The following is a 9,033-nucleotide window of genomic DNA, read 5'->3' as shown; positions in this document are numbered from 1 at the left end:
TCATATTGGATTGACACCTCTTGTACTACAATTGCATAAGGGGAAATGAAACACCCTGCCATCCATTTATTTCATATCTCATCATTCCATACATTCATCATCTCACCCACAAATTGAAATGTGTTTCACCCCTCTTCTTCCTCTTGCCCAAGCACGCTGCAGACACTCAATACAGAGAGCGATAGTTTCTGAGAGAGATTTTGAGTGACTCAAACACTTTTTCCACTTTGTTAGGATTCGTTTTATTTCTTTTGCTATTTTTTCTAGTTTTTGATTCTGTACTCTTCTATTTTTATCTTATTTTCAATACAATGCAATTTTCATTCATTTGTGTTTTTATGCTTTCTGCAGTGAGATTTGAATAGTGAAATAAAGTTTCTAGGGATGGGATAGACAAATATTTGTTCTTGATCGATTAGGATGTCTTAACTTGATTGTTTATTTTATATAAATTTCTTTCTAGGTTGATGTTCTTAATGCTATTTTCATACCGAGAGGTTGAGATTAGATCTAGGGTGTTTTGCCATCGATAGATGTTGTTGAAATGCTTGAATCAATCAATGCTAGAGATTTACTCACTTAGCCTAAGAGATTAGATGTGTAAGAAGTTTATTGACAATAATGAGTTGGTTTGTAATGCCTCCTTGGTCATGTTTCTCCAACGAGAGTTGGGTAGGGGAGTGACCAAGGTTGATTGTTTCTATCACGAGAGTGTTTTAACAAGATTTTAGAGATTCATTGTCTAGGGAATATTTGCTTGAGGCATGTAGGACATCCATACTGGTCAGGAACACTTATGAGTCGATTACCCCCATCCTTAGGAGCTTTCTTATCTTGATTGTTCAACTTCATTTTATAACTCGACCCCTTACCCGAACTGGTACTCGATCACCAGCTTCGTGTATACCTACGAGTTTTTCATCCTTGACTTCTTGATCCGATCACTCCACCCGATCCTGTACTCGAATGCTTGCATCGAGTGCTTAGGTTGTGTGGTTCTTGCCTTATTATTTTCTTTTGCTTATTTTAGGATTGTTAGACTAAACCACAATTATTGCTTGGCTTGACTTGCTTGCTTCTAATCATATCTTATATGCTAGCATAACAACCATTTGGATTGATAACCCTTTATCCTACAACTGCATAGAGAATTGATACCATGGGTGAAAAACCTGTTATCAATCAACTCCCTTGGATGAAAACTACAAAGCCAGCCAAAAGGAGGAGCCTGAAGACGCTCCATTGAAGATCTCACTCAATACCGCTGTCTAGTTGGTAAGCTTATCTATCTTACTATTACTAAACCTGACATTTGCTTTGTTGTGAATCAGGCAAGCCAACATATGCAAGCTCCAACCATTCATCATTGGAACTGATATGATAATGGGAAGCGTCAGGACATGTGCTCATTGTTTGATGCGTATCTTCTCCACCACTAGGAATTTGTGCATAAAACCAGTTGGAGAATGTGCTCCGCTCAATTATAAAACTCCTCGAAGAAGAATCAGATCAAACAGAGTCCAGATGAAGGAGTTACGCAATTAACAAAACAGGTGATCTCCAGCTTACGCGAATTCAGACATACGGCCATTCAAAAGAGGATTCTGACCAGACCAGATTGAATTAAGCTACAAACCAAATTGTTCTAGAATCTTGGTCCATCAGAGAAGCCCAACAAAGTGGAGTCAGCCCAAAAATCAAGAAGAAAAGAGAGTTTTTTTGTCCATTTTCAAAACAGCATTTATTTATGTGGTTTTCTCTCTCTTATACACACTTTAGAGTTTGAATTTCAATTCCCAAGTTGTTGAATGTTATAGGAAATTGTTGTATCTCCTCTATATAATGAGGCTTAATTCATGAATAAAAAATAAGTTTTTTTGTTGAGTAAAAATCAGAGAAGTTTCTCTCTTTCAAGATGTGATATCTTGTAATTTTTGGAACTCCATGTTCATGGTGCGTCATATCTATGTTCATGGTTGATTCAGACTTATCATAGATCCTTTCACAGATCTTTGTGGCGTCTCTCGATCCATCCCTTGTTGGTGTGTCATATCCAGCAAGTTGTCGATCTCTTTTGGTGTGTAATATCCAAAGAATCGATCCACCGGTATATCAAAAGTCTTCCGCAGCTCTTGTGCGACCATTCGCTCCACATCCATTGATCCTTTAGACTTCACAGTCTCTTGGATACAAAGTTTATCCCTTTCACCACCTTAGAGTGTCGACTCCTTGGGAGAATCATATCACGTGGTATCAGAGCCACTCAACCGGTATTTGTCTTTTCATCTTCTCATCTATCTTTTTTTTTCTTCATCTTCAATCTTTTTCTTTCTTTCATCTTTTATCTATTCATTTTCTTTCAAAAAAAAAAAAAGAAAAGAAAAACAAAATAAAAAGAGAAAAAGAGAGAAAAAAAAAGAAAAAAAAACAGAAAAAAGAAAAAAAAAATGTATAATGATCGTCGAGATTGTGGGATCATCGAAAACAGAGGGCTTGGGATTCCAAATCTACAATTTCAAGCACTTATGGGAGAGATGCGAAGGTCGTGGAAGGTTAAGATGAATGCCATCTACAAGAGGTTGGATGAAGTTCAAGCGGAGGCACAACCGAGACGACCACAAATGTTGCATCATAGAAGAGAAATAGATCAACCTAGAGTAGCAAGGGCTGATGATTATTACAGTAGTCAATCATCAAGAGGGAGCCACTTGAGACCAAGAAGTGCTAGAGAAGCAAGAGGAAGAGTGCATGGGAATTTTGAAGTTGAAGATTTCTACCTTTCAAGGCAAGAACGACCCAAAGGCATATCTTGAGTGGGAGAAAAAGATTGACTCGGTTTTTAGTTGTCAAAACTATTGCGAGATGAAGAAGTTACGATTTGCAGCCACTGGATTTTGTGATTATGCTATTACTTGGTGGGATCAATTGGTGGTAAGGAGGAGGAGAAATGGAGAACACCCCATTGAGTCTTGGACAGAATTGAAGTCTATGTTGAGGAAGCGATTTGTTCCCCACCATCACCATCGTGGTTCAAATCATATTCTAAGGAGAACTTCTAGACCAACTGATGGAGCGTCTACAGTCACGCCAAGTTACCAACGAGAAAGGACGTCTCTTGTTTCTAAGGAAGAGAAAGTTGTATTTGATTTGTTACCATCACCAAAGGAGCATAAGGAGTTGCTGGTTCAAAATAATCTATTGGAAATAACAAATTCACTGAGTGAGCAAACAGAAACCGAGGAACCAAAGCATAAAGAGGTCAGCAAAGATCCAATTGAGGAAGCCGCAAAGGAAGGCATGATCATCAACAACCTTGGCAGTATTGATTATTCACCTAATGCACCAACAAAGAGAGAAAAGTCAACGGTACACTTATGGTCAAGTAAGACGGAGCAAGTTTTGGATCTTGAAGGAATAAAGAAAGGTCTCACGGTAAAGGGTGCATTTCTGCTTCATGGTATGCAATATGGACACATATATTCTCTCAAAGAGAAGCCACCAGAATCACTTCAAAACTCTCCAACCCATGGCCGTACAGTTTCGAGGACGAAACTCTTTCAAGAGGAGGGGTATGATATGATCATGAGACCATCCAAGAAGATCCTTAAACGTTGTTCAACACGAACCAAGTTGAAGATCAATTCTTCCAGCCAAACAACCATTTGGGATACATTCCATTTGCCAAAGGAGGTTAATCTAGTTGTTCACTTGAAGAGTTTTAGGACCAATTGGTTTAAGAGCTTCCAGAATTATGTATGGCAACCAGGTGTTGTTTCTACTAAGCCCAAGGTAAAGAAATGTTACAGCCCATGTTGTTTCTCATAAGCAAATTGGACCAAGGAGTCAAAGGGAAAGAAGTTCAAGAATGCACTTAATGGGTTAATTGAAGAGCTTATGGCCAAAGAGAACATTGGAATTTCTATTGGGGATGATATCTATCAAGTCCAGCCCACTTTGAACATAATACAAGCCCAAGAAAGCCCAAAATAATCACCTTATTTTGTGGTCAAAGAGGAGTGACGAAAATGGAGTTCAACTCACCTTGGGAATGACACATTGGAAAGAGAAACATGCACCAAGACCAAGAGTTGGGTCTTCATTCAACTATCTATATTTATTGTCTTTTAGTTTCAAGAATAATTAATACTTGACTTTGTTACCAAGTTTTTTCTATCACTATATAAACTCATGTAATCTCATTTAAGAATCATCAATAAATTTTCCTTTTCATTTTATGAGTCTATCTCTTTGTTCTTTGTCTAGAACATTTCTTTGTTTTTTGGTGTGTAATATCCAAGCTACAGCCTTCTCTTGCTGGACTAGTGTGTCATATCTAGCAGCTATTGAAGTTGGGAATATCAGCAGCCTTCCGCAACTGCTGTGCGACCCTTCAATCCATAAAATCTCCCTTGTTGCACCTTGCACCCTGGCGAGTTTCTATCTTTTCTAATCCGGCTGAGTGATCCTCAACTTTGGGCGTATCAAGAAATTGATAGAAGAGCATCATATCAAATGGTAGAATCGTATCAAGAGAAATTGAGGTCGACTCCTTGGGAGAATCATATCAAGTGGTATCAGAGCAACACTCTAAGCTTGGTCTATTATTCTATCATCTTCTCATCTCTCCATCTTCTTTCATTCATTTTCTCATCTCTTCATCTTCTATTTCTGTTTTATTTTTATTTCTTTATTTTTGTCAAAAAAAAAAAAGAAGGAAATGGAACGAAAAAAAAAAAAGAATAGTATCCGGATTTGAGGACAAATCCTTTTTCAAGAGGGAGAGTATGATATGATAATGGGAAGCGTCAGGACATGTGCTCATTGTTTGATGCGTATCTTCTCACCCACTAGGAATTTGTGCATGAAACCAGTTGGAGAATGTGCTCAGCTCAATTACAAAACTTCTCGAAGAAGAATCAGATCAAACAGAGTCCAGATGAAGCAGTTACGCAATTAACAAAACAGGTGATCTCCAGCTTACGCGAATTCAGACATACGGCCATTCAAAGGAGAATTCTGACCAGACCAGATTGAATTAAGCTACAAACCAAATTGTTCTAGAATCTTGGTCCATCAGAGAAGCCCAACAAAGTGGAGTCAGCCCAAAATCAAGAAGAAAAGAGAGATTTTCGTCCATTCTCAAAACAGCATTTATTTATGTGGTTTTCTCTCTCTTATACACACTTTAGAGTTTGAATTTCAATTCCCAAGTTGCTGCATTCCCAAGTTGTTGAATGTTATAGGAAATTGTTGTATCTCCTCTATATAATGAGGCTTAATTCATGAATAAAAAATAAGTTTTTTTGTTGAATAAAAATCAGAGAAGTTTCTCTCTTTCAAGATGTGATATCTTGTAATTTTTGGAACTCCATGTTCATGGTGCGTCATATCTATGTTCATAGTTGGTTCAGACTTATCATAAATCCTTCCACAGATCTTTGTGGCGTCTCCCGATCCATCCCTTGTTGGTGTGTCATATCCAGCAAGTTGTCGATCTCTTTTGGTGTGTAATATCCAACGAATCGATCCACTGGTATATCAGGAGTCTTCCGCAGCTCTTGTGCGACCATTCGCTCCACATCCTTTCATCCTTTAGACTTCACAGTCTCTTGGATACAAATTTTATCCCTTTCACCACCTTAGAGTGTCGACTCCTTGGGAGAATCATATCAGAAACATAGTCAACCGAATCCTAAAGTATATCAAGGGATCACCAGGACAAGGCATTTGGATGGAACAAAATGAAAACACGGAACTCGTAGGCTATTGTGATGCGGACTACGCAGGAGATAGAAAAGATCGGCGTTCAACCACTGGATATTGCACATTTCTAGGCGGCAATCTCATCACTTGGAAGAGCAAGAAGCAAAAAGTGGTGTCTCTCTCTAGTGCCGAAGCAGAGTATAGAGCAATGAGGAAACTCACTACCGAGTTGATGTGGTTAAAGAACCTTCTCAAGGACCTTGGTGTTGAATCAACAAAACTGATGACCATGCATTGCGACAACCAAGCAGCCATACACATTGCATCAAATTCGGTGTTTCATGAGAGGACAGAGCACATCGAGGTTGATTGTCATAAGGTTCGTGAGAAAATTCAACTAGAAGTTACTTTGCCATGCTACACCGAAAGCTCTGAGCAACTGGCCGACGTCTTCACCAAAGCAGCTGGTCCCCAAGTGTGTGAAATCATACACTCCAAACTTGGCCTCATGGATCTTACAATACCATGAACTCCCTTTCACTTGTCTCCTACACTCTTTTTCTTTTATGTATAGTTATTCCCAAGTGGTTTTCTATACTAAGGTTTTTAACGAGGTAGGTGATCACAGTTGCAAGCTTAATCACGGAATCTCAATGATTAAGCTTGAGGGGGAGTATAAGTTAAGATAATGAAGAAGGACCGTCCGTACAAGGAGAAAAAGAGGCCGTCCGTACCATCTGGCCGCTTATGATTGAGGCAAATGAGAAGCTTCACCAGACTCGTGAGAAGAAATGTCAACCCTCTCTAGATCCTTCCTATGTGACCGTTAGCGAGTCAAGCAAGTGGGAAGCATGTCACTATCACCTGGGAAGTCACATGTTGTCTTAAGTTTAGGATGTCACTATCACCTAGGATATTTGTGCATAGAATCTTTGTACAACATATTCCTCTTTTTTGAGTCTATATTTAGAATGTATCTATGAACTAAATCAAGTAAGAAGTGAAAATTCTTCTTCTCCATTACACTTTCGCTTCTACACTCTCTTCACTCTAAAATGCTAACTCTTCTCTCTTGTGTTCTTCAAGTTACACTTCTTCTACTCTAAAACTTACAACTGTATAGTTATTTTTTGGGCCCGAAACCCCCACCAGACCCAAGTCCTTGGCTAAAGGCCTGGAGCGTTGACTCTGGACTCGTCTTCAAGACACACGTCGCAAGCGAGCAGTTCAGGACTTCTCGACTCAGGAAAGTCAAGGAAAACTCGATGTTGTGAGGTGTACAAGGCAAGGAATCGGGGATCAAATGGAAAGATTTGCGGATTCAGGGAAGATTCAGTTAACTCGGAGATTCGAGTGTTACAAAGATCAAAATGGACACATTTATAAAGAATAATTGGTTTAAATGTATAATTTATTAAGTATTTTAGTACAAATATAGGACATTTTTAGATGAGACTTTGAAAGAGAGAGATTTACAAAAGAAGAGAAAGATGAAGATATGAAAGCTCGGAGAAGTTTAGAGGATCTGTAAAACTCAAGGTTTATTATTTCATGATGTTAATGTAGAAGAGAGGTGTTGGTTCGGATGTGTGATGTTACAATCAGCTCAGGATGATGTCAGAAATGAATCATCAGCTCACAAAGATCACTGAAACAGAAGATAGTTGCAGGACTACAGAGATTGAAGTAAAATCATGATTAACAGCGGGTTAATTCAAGACTATTTAAGATGCTGCGCAAAGCTGAAGCACTCAAGATTGGTGAAATTGATATGTTGGTTGTTTTAATTTAGTTAGCACTCAACATGGGGTAGAAGAGAATGTCAACTCTGATGTGAGCTAAGAAAAAAATTATGGGGGCGTTTGATATCTTGTGTTTTCATGTGTTTTCAGAGCTTAATTCTTCATTGTTTTGTGCATATTCATGAGCATTTAGGTTGTTTAAGCTGCATATTGCATCAAGTTTGGTATCTTAGGTGTTGGAGTGAGATATGCAAGGATTGTGTGCTTTGGAGCCAAAAAAGTCACGAATTTGCAAGGAATTGGAAATGAAGGCAAGAAGGCCGAACGATCGACCAGCCGATCGACCAAATGGTCGATCAACACATTATCAGATTCACGGACTTCAAACGATCGAGCAACCGATCGACCATTTGGTCGATCAAAGCACTATCGGATTCGTCGGACTAGACACAGGACAAAATGATCGACCAAGCAATCGACCAAATGGTCGATCGTGTCGTGAGCCGAGACTTCGGAGAGTTGGCCGATCGACCGAGCAATTGACCAATTGGTCGATCGTGACGCAAAGCGAGACTTCGGAGACTTGGACGATCGACCGAGCAATCGACCAAATGGTCGATCGTGACGCAAAGCTAGACTTCGGACTTCAAGGATCGAGACTTCCGAGACTTGACCGATCGACCAACAGATCGACCAAATGGTCGATCACGACGGAGGAATGATCGACCAAATGGTCGATCAAGTGGTCGATCAAGCACCATTTTTTGACCAAAACCCGGTTTGTTCTGGTTTTCTCTGAATTGTTTAATTTCAATCCGGTTTGTTCCGGTTTAGTTTATGTTTTCCTATAAATACTCAAACCCTAATTGTGGAGACTTATCTCTTATCTTATCTATTATCTCTTGCATTAGTTTTTGTTAAGTAGCCACCTAGGGTTCTTATGCTTTTCTACACTTGGTTTTGTTGAATCTTTGGTGGATTTCCAGTTTTAATATCAGTTTGTCTTTCAAATCTCTTAATCTACAAGCTTTTATTATGATTTAACAAAGACAAAACTCTTTCCTTTGTGTGATCATGATTATTAGTGAGTAGATCTTTTTAGGACTTTGGGCTTGGTAGATTAGGGAGATAGATGGTTGATCTTTGATGTCTAGGGCTTTATTTATGCATTTCCTATCTTCATTGGTGATAATAATGCTAGATAGCTTTGATCAAGCTTGAATCTAGACTTTAGGATTTCCATGCCCAAAAGGTGTTTGATGAAATTCCTGAACCAAACTTTTCAAGAGCTTTGCACTCCTAGCCAATGGAAATTGATGATTAGGGTGCATAGTAGTATTTGGACTTGTTCTTAATGCATGCTTGTCTTGTGATTACCTTTGGAAATTGTTGATTATCACTTGATTAGCATAGGATCTCTATCATGGAAATGAATTGATTTGCATAAGTGTTCTAACCATAGGATTGTTCTTGATTGTTACTTAGACATCTAAGATTGATTAACTATCTCCCAACTCAATTACCTTGCCCAAGGTTCTCTTGTTTATTCTTGATTTTCAGTATTGTTAATTTGCCTTGAGGTTGCACT

Source organism: Camelina sativa, chromosome 2, assembly GCF_000633955.1.
Source record: "Camelina sativa cultivar DH55 chromosome 2, Cs, whole genome shotgun sequence".
Lineage (NCBI taxonomy): Eukaryota > Viridiplantae > Streptophyta > Magnoliopsida > Brassicales > Brassicaceae > Camelina > Camelina sativa.
Note: the sequence above shows the minus strand (reverse complement) of the source record.